This window comes from Lutra lutra, chromosome 15, assembly GCF_902655055.1.
Source record: "Lutra lutra chromosome 15, mLutLut1.2, whole genome shotgun sequence".
Lineage (NCBI taxonomy): Eukaryota > Metazoa > Chordata > Mammalia > Carnivora > Mustelidae > Lutra > Lutra lutra.
In genome coordinates this window covers 50624530-50637253 of record NC_062292.1, presented here as the reverse complement: position 1 = coordinate 50637253, position 12724 = coordinate 50624530, and the positions used below count along the sequence as shown (strand labels likewise).

General features: G+C 34.2%; 1 pseudogene; it reads left to right on the top strand.

Annotated features, from left to right (window-relative positions):
• The first annotated feature begins 405 nt into the window (after nucleotides 1–405).
• The window catches only part of LOC125085591 (39S ribosomal protein L2, mitochondrial-like), a 38823-nt pseudogene continuing 26504 nt past the window's right edge, over nucleotides 406–12724 (top strand).

Sequence of the window (12724 nt, the reverse complement as noted above, 5' to 3'; positions counted from 1 at the left end):
AACACCTTGACAAGGTTTTCACAATGGTTGTTCAGATGTGGTATCAAAAGCACAAGCAACAGGAGCAAAAATAAACAAGTGGGACTTCATCAAACTAGCAAACTTCTGCAAAGTAAAGGAAACATCAACATAGTGAAATGCAACCAAGGAGTGAGAAAAAATATTTGCAAACTATATCTGACAAGGGATTCATATCCAAAATATATAATATCTTATATTTCAATAACAAAAAACACAAATAAACTTTTAAAAACATGTTTTAAATGGGTCAATAATTTGAACAAACATTTCTCCAAAGAAGACATATAAATATCAGGCCGATTTCTGACAAGATACTCATCACCACTAATCATCAGAGAAATGAAAATCAAAGCCATCATGACATAACACTTCATACTTGTTAGAATGGCTGTTACCAAAAAGGTAACAAGTGAGAATGTAGAGAAATTGGGACCCATATGTAAATGGATTTAAGTAAATCCATTTTAAGTAAAAAATAAGTAAATAAAAAATAAGTAAATAAGTAAAAAACTTAAATTTAAGTCAATTTAAATAAGTAAATGGATTACTTATTTTTTCCTAGAGGAAGACAGGGAAGCATATTGTTGGTTGGAATGTAAAATGTAAAATGGTGCAGAAGCTATGGAAAATAGTATGAAACTTGCTCAAAAAATTTAAAAAATAGAACCACCGAAAGTAAAGATAAAAACAGAACTACCTTCTGATATAGCAATCCCACTCCAAGGTATATACCCAAAAGAATTAAAATCAAGATCTTGAAGTGGTATCTGCACTCCCATGTTAACAGCAACATTAGTCACAATTGCCAAGGATGTGGAAACAACCTAAATGCCTATTGATGGAGAAGGGATAACAAAAATTAGGTATGTAGGTATATAGATAAAAGGAAATACTGTTCATCATTAAAAAAGAAGGAAATCCTGCCATATGCGACACCCTGGATGGAACTGCAAGGTATTCTGCTAAGTGAAATAATCCAGTCATAGAAGGACAAAAATACTGAATGATTTCATTTATGTGAAGTATGTAAAAATAGTCAAACTAATAAAAATAGAGTAAAATGGTGATTGCCAGAGGTTGGGGTGATGAAGAAATAAGGAGCTGTTTGTTGTTCAACAGGTATAAAAATTGAGTTACTTGGAGGACAAATGTCTGGAGGGGAACAGTGGCGATAGTTGTATAATGACAAAAATGACCTTAATGATAATAAACTGTACATTTAAAAATATAGTAAATTTAATGTTATGTGCATTAATCATTTTTAAGTGAATTTCTGAGATGTTAAATAAATTTTCCAAGCTTACCAAACTATCAAATGAGTGTGAAAGCAAATTCAGTTTCTCTGATTCTAATTAAGACGGTCTTATCAAATATATTTAATAACTATATAGGCTCTGTGGTGAAGAATCAGTAGATTATGAAACTGTGAAAGGTGCTTTGTTACTGAGAATGATATTTTCTTATCTATGATTATAATTTAATTGGAAACAATCAGATGTAAACTTACCTTAAGGAAATTCAAAGCAAATTCAGGTACAGCAGCATTTACTAACAAGCAGAGTCATCCCATTATCTATTTATGGGCATTTTTCCTTTCAGTGTAAATAATGCATAGATGTTAAGGATCATCACCTACCTATTGTCTGTGAATTCAGATGAAAGGACATAGTTGTCACTTTGATCTTGACATAAGGCAGGAATGTCATGCTGTTCAACATCCAAGCCCTCATTGGCTAAAATGTCACCTCATCTATGGGAGCAATCTATCTACTGCCTCTATAATCCACAGATTATATGGAACCTAAAATTGTCCTTGAACTGATGAAATTAAATGCTTACTTAGGAATACGTCATATAAATTTATGATGCTAATAATTATTCCTTTTTAATATTCATCATGAGTACCTGTAGCACTTAAAGGAAGAATAATTTCTTTAAAAGCATACAACCATTTTCAGTTTTTTTAGTTCCATTTAATAAATGTTGGCATTTTGACACAAAACTTATTTTTTCCTAGAGGAAGACAGGGAAGCATATGTTTGTGTATCTTATAGTATATAGATAAACCTAATTAGCATTGAATTAAGCTGCCATATTAACATGACCTATGTATGTGTTTGTAATTTAATTGCAGATAACTAAAAAATTCATTTATCAAATTTTCTGTGCAATATATACATCATTCTGTAAAAAGATGAGAGCTTGAAAAAAAAAACAATCCCAGAAATCATGGGTCTATCCTTGTCAGTGGAAACTACCTTGATACAACAGATTGTTATACTAACCACAGTCTCCATAACCTCAGGTGAACTATATTTAGCAATATAAAGCTAGCAACATTTTAAAAATTATTCAGGGAGGGGCGCCTGGGTGGCTCAGTGGGTTAAAGCCTCTGCCTCCAGCTCAGGTCATGATCCCAGGGTCCTGGGTTCGAGCCCCGCATCGGCCTCTCTGCTCAACAGGGACCCTGCTTCCCCCACCCCTCCTCTTTCTGCCTGTCTCTCTGCCTACTTCTGATCTCTGTCTGTCGAATAAATAAATAAAATTGTTTAAAAAATTCTTCAGGGAATGTTTAAAATATTGTGGACATAATTTGAATATATGATTTACAGAGAAAGGTCCAGATATATAATAAATTATTTTTAAGTCACTAGGTAAACATGGCTTGTACAAATGGATTATTACTTAGTAATGGCTTTTAAGAAAAATAAAAGTAAACAGCAGACGTTCTTTGCTGTTTCTACCAGTTATTTCTCCTTCTCTCTTTGCTGCCAGAACTCTGACTTTGCTTGGTGCATATTCCAGTCATGAACCAGGATTTTTAAGCCAATTAGGACACTGTCACCCATGTGTCATATTTTAAAGATTTTATTTATTTATTTGGCAGAGATCACAAGTAGGCAGAGAGGCAGGCAGAGAGAGACAGGGGGAAGCAGGCTCCCTGCTGAGCAGAGAGCCCCATGTGGGGCTCGATCCCAGGACTCTGAGATCATTACGTGAGCCAAAGGCAGAGGCTTAACACACTGAGCCACTCAGGTGCCCCTCATACTGTTAAGTTTCCCAGCCTCTCCTGCAACTATAAATACCTAGTTAAGCACATTCCAGCCAATGGATGTAAGGTTAGGAATGTTTGTGTGCTTCAGGGGATAATAAATGTTTTTCATTAAAAAAAATAATAATAAATAAAAGAACAATGGAGGAGGAAAAACTTTTACTCCATATGCCTCTGTCCTGTTTGGGACATGTGGTGTTTTTTTGTTGTTGGTTTTTTGTTTGTTAGTTTGTTTGTTGTTTGTTTTTTTGGGGGGTGGAGGAACATGTGTTTTTTGAGGAGTGTTTAAGTTATCTTAAAACTCTCCCAGGATTATATTTCTTTGACATTGGAATTCAACACAAGGAGTGTTTGGAAATCACAAAGGATGATTTAGAATCAGGTAGGAAACCTGGCATCCAGCATGAGCCAAGATTTAGATTTGGAAAGTCATTTTACTTGGTTTCCCAATATATTCTATGAGGAAATTAAACGAATATAATTTCATATAAACAATCTACTTCCTAGATTTCTGGTTGAATGAACTTAAAAGAATGACTACTCTGAGAAAAAATCAAATAGGCCTGCCATTGTATGCTTAAAACAAACAAACAAAAACTATTTAACAGTTTGCCATAGTTCAACACAAGTATATCGTGGGTACTTTGAACTTGAATTTGAAATATAGGTAATGTATTTTAACTGGACAAATTTGTAGGGAAAAATGCAATCTACTTTCAGTAGACCCATTACCTTTGTTCAAACACTCATCAAAGAGAAATATGAGCTTAAATGGGTAACAAAATTTTAAGAACATTCTTAACAAAAGAAACAAAAAAGCTCTATGAATCAAAATGAGTTAGTGCTAAGTTACAATTTAACTACAAAATACCTTAGCAAGCTTTTCATATTTTTGAAGATACAATATTAAAACATAGTTTTCAATGTAAATTTACCTAGATTTAATTATCCTGAGCATAAAAAGATCTACCCTTCTGTAACCTAAAGAAAGCAAAAACTAATTTTTAAATATTATCCTAATGCTGTGATCAATGGTTCTTTTTAGTCTGCATAATTGTTTATCATTTAAACAATATTATAATAAAGTACAACCCCCCCCCCCCCCGGACTTTTCCTAATTATTTCCACAACAAATATTTTCCAATGATGGTAATTTATGAATCATTTTGACTGGACTAAAGGATGCCCAGATAGCCGGGAGAACATTATTTCTGGGTATGTTTGTGAGGGTGTTTCTGGAAGAGATCATCAATTGATTTGGTAGACTGAGTAAAGAAGATCATTATCCCCAATGTGAATGGGCATAATCCAGTCCCTTGTGGGTCCAAATAGAGCAGAACTGCCAATACTTATACATACACTCTGTCTCTCTCAATCTCTCTCTCCTTGAGCTAGAATGTCTATTTTTTTTTTTCTTTCCTAGGACATTGGAGCTCCTGGTTCTTGGACCTTTAGACTCAGATTACACCAACAGCATCCCCTCACACACACAAGCACACACACAGCTGGCTCTCAGGTCTCTGGCCTCTGCCTGGGAGTTACACCATCAGCTCCCTTGCTTGTGGACACTTCAGACTTGGACTAAATAATACCACTGGCATTTCTGGTTTTCCACTTTGCAGATGATAGTGGCTGGGATTTGTGCCCTCCATAACTGTGTGAATCAATTCCTACAATAAATCCCTTCTTACATATGAAGAGATTATACATCATCTATTTTATATATATATATATGATTGTATATCATCAATAAAGAGATTATTATATATAAAGGATTATATATAGATAATATGGATGTACAGAAATATTTTATTTTTTGTTTCTCTTGAGAATCCTGAGTAATAAAAGCTCATTATACAGTTCAGCTTAATGTATTTTGAATACAAAGTCTCATTTACCTTTTCCCGAGGATTGTATCATATTTCAATGGCATTAACTTTTTAATTGCTTTTATATAAAATGGATAATGTTCATAGTAGCTGAAATGTTTGTTGGATAAGATGATTCAGATTAAAAAAATACTTTTTCTTTTGTAGCTAATGAAATACAAAAAATCAATTTATAATACTAATTAAAATTTCGAAATAATTTGCTGAGGACTTATTTTTGGTTGTCCTGAGTATATGGCTAGAATTTGAATGTATACCTATGACTGTGGATTCTCTTACTTAAATTGCAGAAGGTAAATGGGGAGGCAATTAATGGAAAAATTTATATAAGTAGAATTGCTTCCAAATCTCTACCTGGACTCCTTTCCAGCAAATAAAATTAAGCCACCTAATAACCTCAATGATTTTTGTGTGTGTGTATGTTTTGGGTTCTTTTGGTCCTTCTAGTTAACTCAAGTTTGAAAGACTATCCTTTTTTCCCTAGCCAAACATGAAATTTTGTCCCTTTTCCACATCCCCCAAAAAAGTGTTAATTATTTTTTTCCAGTTATAAGAGCCTCTTATCATAGTATTTGGAAAATTGTAACTCTGAGAATTCCTTTACAAAATCATTCATCACATTAACTTTCCCTCCAGCAGCTAACTTTGGGAATTTTGTAGACTGTAATGGCACAGATGCATCATAGTTTGTGGAATGGAAGCTGAGTCATTTATTTTAGGAACTTAAAGAAAAATTAATTATTCAAGAATTAAAGACAATCTAATAGAATATATTATGGTGAAGTGATTTGAAATACTATCCTTTTTAAACTATGTGCAAGGCATAAGCCATGTTTCCATTTTGCAATGTATAAGTTAGCCGAAATCTTCCCAGTTTCTTAGTTCTTTAATTTGAACTATTTCTTCTAGGCTGGGATATGTGTGTGTGTGTGTGTGTGTGTGTGTGTGTGTGTGTGTGTGTGTATTTGTGTGTTCAATATGGCAGGGAATTGGGGAGGAGCTCACAAATAAAACACTTCCCAGATCCTTGACAGTTTTCACAAAATCGTTACTTTGTATTTCTACTCAAAGGTGATTTACATTCAAAGAAAATTCCAGGGTCATGCTCATGCTCTTTTGCCTCAGAACTTCAATTCTTTTCTAAATTTTTCATTATAAATTTGGTGGCCAGCTTATTGGCACATTTGTGTATTTAGATTGTTTCTCTTATCTCTATGGCTTTTCCTTCTGAATGCCTGTGAAATACTTCATTTTACTTTGATTTTAGCAATCTGAGAAATAACTATTTCAAACTCCATCCTTCACTCATGATTTTGCACTTTCAAACAAGTTGTGCCATTTTAATTACACATTCAGTTTATTTTTCATTTAAGGAACGTCATATTTTATATTTCACTTAAGGAATCTTAAAATAATAAATCTTATATTTTAGACTTAATTTCTCTTTTTTTTCCTATTTTCTAATTCTTTGGTATAACATATCCAAGTGTTATAACTATTAATTTATGTGTTATTATATTTTGTAATATCATAGGATTTCTTAAATCACAAATGTTTACTAAGGTAGTCTGAAAATTGTGTGCCTTGGATCTGCAGGATAAGAAAATAAATTTAAGATATTTTAAAAATAATTTATAAATATTAAAATGTCAAAAAATGTTTAGTGGATTGTGGTTTTTGCTATTTTCTTTCAATTTAATGATTATTACCACTGACTAGCCAATGATCAATGAATTATTAACTCTTCAAATAATAACATCACAATTCCATGCCATGATGTTATTTTTTATAACATCAGATGTAACTTTTAAAGTGCACAGGAGATGGGACCAAAATTCTGCTCAAGTATTAAAGATGGTTTAGATAATTTAACTCTAAATAGCACAATGCAATATTTTCCTCATACCAGAATATTAATGTACCTGCAATGAGAGAGTTGCAATTTTTTTTAAAATTTTATTTATGTACTTGAGAGAGAGAGAAAGAGCATGAGAAGGGAGAGGATCGGAGGGAGAAGCAGACTCCCTGCTGAGTAGGGAGCCAGATGTGAGACTTGATCCTGGGACTCCAGGATCATGACCTGAGATGAAGGCAGTCGCTTAACCAACTGAACCACCCAGGCACCCCTAGTTACAATTTTTTTAATCATGATTTTTCTTGAGAAAAATATGAAATAAGAATTTTTCTAAGGGCGCCTGGGTGGCTCAGTGGGTTAAGCCGCTGCCTTCGGCTCAGGTCATGATCTCAGGGTCCTGGGATCGAGGCCTGCATCGGGCTCTCTGCTCAGCGGGGAGCCTGCTTCCCTCTCTCTCTCTCTCTCTCTCTCTGCCTGCCTCTCTGTCTACTTGTGATCTCTCTCTGTCAAATAAATAAATAAAATCTTAAAAAAAAAATCTTAAAAAAAAAAAAAGAATTTTTCTAAAAAACAAAGTAAACACTCAATTCTTGATGTAAGTACACAAACACAAAACACGCAGCAATCACAATCATCAAGATACTTGAAGCCTAGATACTGGTTTTCTTCTGCAGATTTACTGTGTCCTAGCTAATGATAAAGTTCTGTTTCTATGAAGCTATATGAAGAAAATTCTCTAGTAATACCCAGCCAACCTACTGGAGAGAAACATGCTGGCGAGTGACAAGCCCCAATACACCTTGACCTAAGTAGAGCTTACCTTGACCTTGGAATTTCTGTTTTCAACATTAAGAAAAGCTGTCAGCTATTTCAACATCATTCATGTGGATACAAACTGACTTAATGGAAAGTAATAAATGCATTAAAAATTTTGATAGCTCTTCTAGAAGCTTTGTGTGAAACAGATGAGATAAAAGGCCTTTTAAGAATAAACTCCTAGGGGCGCCTGGGTGGCTCAGTGGGTTAAGCTGCTGCCTTCGGCTCAGGGCATGATCTCAGGGTCCTGGGATGGAGCCCCGTATCGGGCTCTCTGCTCAGCAGGGAGCCTGCTTCCTCCTCTCTCTCTCTGCCTGCCTCTCTGCCTGCTTGTGATCTCTCTCTGTCAAATAAATAAATAAAATCTTTAAAAAAAAAAGAAAAAAGAAAAAAAAAGAATAAACTCCTAAAGTAAATTGGACATGTGCGAATGAAGAAAATATGTTAGGGATGATTGATGAGGGGACTTAGAATCTTATCCTTGGGAAACTATGTGTAGGTGGAAAAGTGACCCAAGCCTAAAGTGTTCGAAGTAAAGTAGCTGAACTCTCTGTTTCTAGGAATTTAAGATTTAATATGTGACAAAATTTATGATGTTACAAAATATAAAATTATTATTTTTTCTCCAGTCAGTAGCAGAAATACTGTACTTATACTCCTTTCAAGAATATAAAATAACCAGGCTTTGGGGAACTTGATAGCTGAAGTACCAAAATTAATCTCTGAGTTCTATATTTGCTGTAAAATATAATCTTCAAGTTTTATATTCATGTTGTATTTAATTTTATTATTTTAGAGAATGGACAAAAATTATAATAGGTTTAAAAAAGGAAAAAATGGATTGAGTTTGTCATTGTTGCACAATTAGAATCGAGGTTTTTCTGTTTTTTATTTTTTTTTCCATGAATATATTCCCTAGACTGGAGAGGTGTGATGTTACATTAATAGAAAGTCAAGAGGTAGGCCACTGAATTTTTCAACTATTTCAAAATACAAAGTATATTTATATGCAGGATGAGAGTAACTATAAAGATGAAACAGTATAGTTTGATTACTATAAAGATTCAGTAACATTTGTTTGGGAGTGGGGAGGTGTGTGTGAACCAGTAGCCAACAGAGGTATTGAGAGTCATGACAATAAAGCATTTATTTATTCATGTATTCAAAAAATATTATGAGCTCATGTATTCCAACTTTTCAAAAAAGTTTGTTAATAAATTTAAACATGCTTATATTCTGTAGGAATTTCTAAAACTTATTTTTGGGAAAAATATTCACTATGAATTGCCAATGGAACCAAGAACATGCCACACTTCAACATTTTCCAAAGGGAATCTCTAGGAACTAATGTTTTTCATAGCAAATACTTGGGGGCATTGTGAGATGAATTAATCCTTACAACAAATCTAAGGAGATAAGTAGTATTATTATCCAATCATTTTGATGAAGTAATTTAGTTTAGAAGATTAATTTGTTCAAGTTCATTCATGCATTAGTAAGTAAAAAAATTGGGACTTGCACCCTGGCCCTCCAACTCTATATCGTAAATATATCTCACTACATAACAGTGTACTTGGAACTTAAAGTACCTACTGCATTAAGACAGCTATGAAAGTGGAAGTTCTCTATATTCAAAATAACAATAATTCGCATAGTAAGATTAGTACTGATTCTAAACACCTGAACAATTGTGGCAGACTTTTGGAGTGTTAACTCTTTAAGTGTTGATTAATTTCTCCCTGTCTTTTGGAATTGATATGCTGAGCATGCACGGATTCAGCCAGCTGAAAATGGGGCCCTATGGGATTGGCACCACACACCCTTTACCTCATTATCATCTTGTTTCCTATTACTCTCTACCTTATTCACTGTTTTGATCATGTTGACCTCTGTGATGCACAGTTTTACCCAAAGGTTTACATATAAGTCCTGCTGATTTTCTGACCTACAAATCAACAGACAAAGATTCACCCCTAACTACCACCTTCCACCTTTCAACTATAGGGTAACTGCAATAACATCTTAAATGTGAAAGGGGAAATGGGGTATAGTAAAGTTCCTGGTCACTTACGAAATCTACCAGATAGATTATGAAGCCTGCCTTTCTCAATGTTAGAGTAACTTCTTTAAAGATACTTGAATCTACTCTAAGATAGATCTGTCATGGTCCTTATGCCCATGTTTAAAATAAAAAATGAAGAGTATGCCTTTCCTAGAGCAGAAGAGTTTTAACAGCAAACTCCTTGTTGGTCAGGTTTTCAGACTTAGATTTTGTCTCAGGAATTGGAAAACAGCAGGCTTTGAAGTTAAAGTTTTTTGGACAAAACAATTTCCTCAAAAACTCAGGAAGCTCCTGATTTATTTTTATTCCATTCAGTTCCATGTGAAAGAAATTCCAATACAATCAAACCTCTACCTGGACTATCTCTTAAGCCTGGATGACTCTCTTTTATTTACTAACATCTATACTCATTTTAATGGCAGCTACCTCAAGGCCATCTGAAAAAAAATGGGCTGAACGAACAGACAATATACATAATCTGATCTTTGCAGCTGGGTTGGCAACCATTTTATATCCAAGCACATTGATGTGTAGGCACCATAATCTTATCAACTGCTGTTCAGTGGACAGAAGCAGTTGGCTTTTATAACCCTGCAAGACTCAACTTCAGTGGATTCTCAGTCAATTTAGATTGCAGATGCAGTCAGACTACTCCTCAGTAAAGTGGTTTCCCCTCCCTCTGCGTTCTGGTTCGTTAATCTGGTTTGTACCAACTTGCTAAACCAGGAAGGAATTAAAAAGAAATACCAATACTTGAACTTTTTTTGCCAGCTTTGTAGATATCTATCTCTCACATTATTTCAGTGAAAGTGATTTGCCATCACAGAACAATATGTGTCAAAATATTTTTATTTACTTCCAATACCAATTCTGATTATTAATTAAAGTATGGTGCTGTAACAAAGCTATTTAGTTGTCCAAACAAGCTAGGCATTGATTTTTTCTGCCCAAACTTTCACAAAATAGATGACTATCCCAGGGAAGGGAGGTTTCTCTGTTCCATGAGTTTATCCATAGAGCTTGGTTCTTTTTACCTTATGACTCTAACATCTTATAGGGCTTTCTCTAAGCCATAGTTGAAGGCCAATTTTCAGCACATCTGAATTCCAGTTTCAAGGAACCTTTCATTCATGAAAATGCAAAGTTGTTCAGCCAGTTTGGGAGATATTTTGGTAGTTTGTTAGAGAGATAAACATAGTCACACCAATTTTGCAGCTAGGTATTTATGCAACTGGGTTTTTAAAAAGGACTTATTTACTTATTTATTTACTTGAAAGAGTGAGTAAGGTGAGGGTCCCAGGGAGAGGGGCAGAGGGAGAAGAGAGAGAGAATCCCAAGCAGGCTCACCACCAAGCATGGGACCCAAAATGGAACTTGATTCTGCTACCATGAGATCATGACTAGAGCCTAAATTGAGAGTCAGATGCTGAACCAACTGAGCCACCCAGGTGCCCCTATCCAATTGGTTTTAAAATTCTGATTTCCACATAGGAAACTAGAAAAAGATGTTGATCAACTTTATTCAAAATTGCCCTGAACTGGAAGCATCCAAAATATCTTTCAGTGGACAATTACATGAACAAATAGTGATATATCCTTACAATGGACTATTATCCAGCAGCAAAAGGAAATGAGCTATAAGCTACACACACACAAAAAGAAAAACCATGGAGAAGCTTAAAATGCATATTGATAGGTGATTCCAATTATTTAATACTCTGGAAAAGGCAACGGTACAGAAAGGGTAAAAAAAAAAAAAAAACATCAGATGGCTTAGAATGTGGAAAGAGAAGGACAGGAGTGAATAGGGAAAAACAGGAGATTTTTTAGGGGAATAAAACTATTTTGCATGATATTATAATGTTAGAAACATGGTATTATGTTTGTTAAAACCAATTATAGCTCACAATACAGAATGAACCTTAATGTATACAAATTAAAGAAAATATATCATTTACGAGGTTGGAGGATCCTCAGAAGCAATTCAGACTATGGCAAAAGGATGTCACTATATTTACAAATATATGAAACAACCTCAGTGAGTTGGTGGGTGTGGGTTGGAAGAAGGAATTAAGTTAAGTAATTTTGGAAATGGGAGATACATGTAATCCTAAAGGCAAAGGAAATTTATAAAATTACTGTATTCTAGCTAATTAAATTATTCCCTTCAAGGTAACAGTTAACAATTCTGATACTTCTATACATATATACTGAGTTGGAAAAGGAAGCTAAATAACAAATAGTAGGAAGCAGCCTACTCTGTTGGAGTAGGAATTCACATAAAAGCAAGAGCAGGAGGCTATAATGGTTCCTCTGGAGGCAATGGATTAGAGCTGGCGATATCAATAAGACCTAAGTTAGAGTCAAGAAATATAACAATTCTAAATATTTATGCACCCAACATGTGAGCACCCAAATACATAAAACAGTTAAAAACAAACATAAAGGAACTAACTGATAATAATACAGCAATAGTACAGGACATTAACACTCCACTTATATTAATGGGAAGATCATCTAAACAGAAAATTAATAAGAAAACAATGGCTTTGAATGACACACTGGAACAGATGTTTTGAATAAAGATATTCAAATATTCCATCTTAAAACAGCAGAATACACATTCTTGTCAAGTATTCATGGAACATTCTCCAGAATAGATCACATATTAGCCAACAAAACCCAGCCTCAACAAATTCAAGAAGATTGAAGTCATACCATGCAACTTTTCTCACTGTAAGCTATGAAGCTAGAAGTCAAACACTAGAAAAGAATCTGGGAAGACCACAAATACATGGAATTTAAGTGAATGGGTCAGCAGAAAATCAAGGAAGAAATAAAAAAGTACATGGAAACAAATGGAAATGAAAACACAATGCCTCAAAACCTTTGGAAGGCAACGAAAGGGGTCTAAGAGAGAAGTGTATGGCACTATAGACCCACTTCAAGAAACAAAACAAACAAACAAAAAGAAAAAAAAATCTAGACATATATTACATATATGACATATATGAAAAACACACAGCTAA